The sequence below is a fragment of the Drosophila santomea genome, unplaced genomic scaffold (genome assembly GCF_016746245.2).
Source record: "Drosophila santomea strain STO CAGO 1482 unplaced genomic scaffold, Prin_Dsan_1.1 Segkk21_quiver_pilon_scaf, whole genome shotgun sequence".
NCBI classification, from domain to species: domain Eukaryota; kingdom Metazoa; phylum Arthropoda; class Insecta; order Diptera; family Drosophilidae; genus Drosophila; species Drosophila santomea.
The window spans coordinates 200,004-203,083 of NW_025318953.1; positions in this window are offsets into that span (position 1 = coordinate 200,004).

Genomic DNA, 3,080 nt, shown 5'->3' on the forward strand with positions numbered 1-3,080 from the left:
ACAGGAAATAATAGGTTCCGTCGTCTTGGCCGAACACACATTAAGTATACACTCTGTCTGGAATGCGTATAAGTGAAATAATAATTGAAATATCGTATTGCATTTTTCCATACTCTATACAATTTATTCGCTTATATTCTTCCTAGTATCCAGACATTTTGTTCTTTTCTACCTGTTGGGTGTGATGGGGGTTGCTGTCCTAGAATTTTCCAAATCGGCTGAAATGGAAAACACTCGAAAGGGCGAACACTTGACTCTTCTTAGATGCGCGGGCGTGACCGGGCGTATGTTTATTCGATCGTAATAGTTTTACACTGAAGCTTATTCTAATTAGCTAGGCTCTCCCAAGCGCAGCGGAGACTCCTTGGAGACTCTGTGGTGAAGAGCGAGAGAGCGTAAGAGGGAGCGGAGAGCGGGTAACATTCCAAACCCCGTAACTTGGACATTCCGCCCTCCTTGCAATCACTGGGGTTGCAACATAGCCATCCTACGGCAGGCTGCAGGCACCGGACACGATCCACCCAAAAACAGTTTTCTGAGCGACCGGCATTCCCTCGTCGAAGGTCAGGAATCCGGATTGGATAACCTTTGGATAAACATCTGCTCCCAAGACCATGGAGACGGTAGCAGGCCGATGGAACTGGTCTTCAGCCAGCATGATGTCCCGGAACTTGGACACCACTGTGTCGCTCAATGCCCGGACAGGTGTGCGGATCCGTACACTGGGCTCGATCTTGAGCACGACCTCCAGCTTAGTGTTCGCGTCGACCCTGGAGCAAATCGTCGTCGTGCAGACCTTCTCGTCGTCAACATTGGTCATCTGAAGCGTAAAGGCTGACGCCAACGAAGCGTCGATGCAGCTCATGGGGATCGATGAGTGCTGCGGTCTCGAAGGTCTTCGTCCCGGTCTCCAACTTGACCAGCGCTGTCGGAAGGATGTTCACGCTGTGGCGTTGCAGCGATGGGCCTGGCGTGGTCGATTCCGGGCGTCGTGGCGGTGAACTCCTACGCTGAGTTGGCGGATTTTGCCGGCGGGAACGTTGGGACGTGGCCGAAGCTGCTTGCCGGGTTGGCACCGGTTGGAGACGCGAGCGCGCTCGCGACCGCGACAACGAGCTAACCTACTCGTGCATGTGGAGCAGCGTGTGGTGGGATCGGTCGCACTTCTTGCAACGATCACCGCTTCGGCAGTCTCCCGTGGAATGCTCGTGAGCGAGGCAATTGGCGCAGTATTTCTTAATGAAGACTGCTCGCAGACGCTTTTCAGCGCTGAGCTTTAGGAACCTCGCGCACTTCCGAAGAGGATGGATACCGCGGCAGACTCGGCATCGGTAGGATTGAATACTTCGGGTACGTCTGCTCTCCAAGGCACGTGCACTGCATGCGTTTTGTTGACGAGGGGCCATGCTGCGCGTAGTTGAATGTCGAAAGGAGAACGAAAACGAATTGAAAAATAATGGATGATTAGTGCTAGTGAACTACAACTAAGGACGAGAGGAGCGCCTATTATTGTGGAGATTCGGAAGACTCCGTCGGCAAAAGCACCACTTTTGCCACTGTCGGACGTTTAACAACTCCACGTGCAGTACGGATATTTACTACACGGATGTTGCCGTCGGCTCCTGGGAAGACAGACTCAATTCTGCCGAGCCGTCACTCATTAGAGGGTAAGTTGTAGTCCTTGATGACGACCATGTCATCGATGCGGAGATTTTTGGACGGGGCCTGCCATTTAGTGCGCTTGTGGAGTTCTTTGAGGTACTCTTCTTTCCATCGCACACGGAACTGCTGATGGAGAGCTTTCAAATACTGCCACCGATTAAGAATGGATTTCGTTTCTTCCTTTACTTCGGGTTCCACCGTGGACATAAGGGGTCCCCCGACAAGGAAATGACCTGGCGTCAGAGCCAGCAAATCTGTCGGACCCTCAGACGTAGGAGAGAGCGGCCTGTAGTTGAGGCACGCTTCTATTTTTGCCAAGAGCGTGGAGAGCTCTTCGAACGTGTATTTTCTTGTGGCAGTGCATTTGTAAAATAGCGTCTTAAAACTTTTTACGCCTGCTTCCCAAAGGCTTCCCATATGGGGTGCCCCCGGAGGAATAAATTGCCATTGTATCTCTTGATAACTATAGGCATTTGTCACCGACTCTTTTACGGCTTGAAGGAAATCGCGGGAAAGCAGGGTGGCAGCGCCAACAAAGGTTTTGCCATTGTCTGACTGGACTTGACGTGGACACCCTCTTCTGGATACAAAACGAGCGAAAGCGGCAAGAAACTTTTCGGTCGTTAAGTCAGATGTAGGCTCTAAATGGATGGCCTTGGTGGAGAAACAAACAAAAACTAACACATACCCCTTTGTAATAAGACATGCTCTTCCCGTATAGTTCTTTATATCGAACGGACCGGCGTAATCCATGCCAGTATACAGGAATGGTCGGGAGAACGATGCTCTTTCTTTGGGCAGGACACCCATCAGTTGGCTTTGCAACCGCTTTTTGTGGATCACACATACTTTGCACGAATTTACTACTGCTTTCATCAGGTTCTTAATTCTCGGAATCCAGTATTTCGACCGGATGAGGCTCACCATTAACTGGTTACCACCATGGAGAGTTATGCGATGAGTGAAATTCGCAAGGAGGCGAGAAAGCAGGCAGTTATACGGAAGTATCACTGGATGCCGTTCATTGTATTGAAGGCTTTCGGAAGCCGCCACACGGCCGCACGCCCTGATCAGTCCTTGCGGATCTAGAAACGGATTCATGCTTAGGATGGCACTTGAACTTGGCACTGGACGCTTTTCACTTAGGCAGTGATATTCCACAGGGAATTCTCTGCGCTGAGTGTTCGAAATTAGGAACCGCTCGGCGGCGGCGATTTCAGTGGCCAGCAAATGCACATCAGATGGAGATGTCTGCTTCCTGCACCGCTGAATGAAGCGATGAACATAAGCAAGGACCCGTAGAGCTTTCTCAAGCTTGGGGAAACGTGCCAACAACTCTTCAGGAAGAGCTTTTGCGAGATGGACTTTTAGAGCACGCTTCTCCAGGTCGGTCACCGGAGCGTTGTCGACCTGCGTTG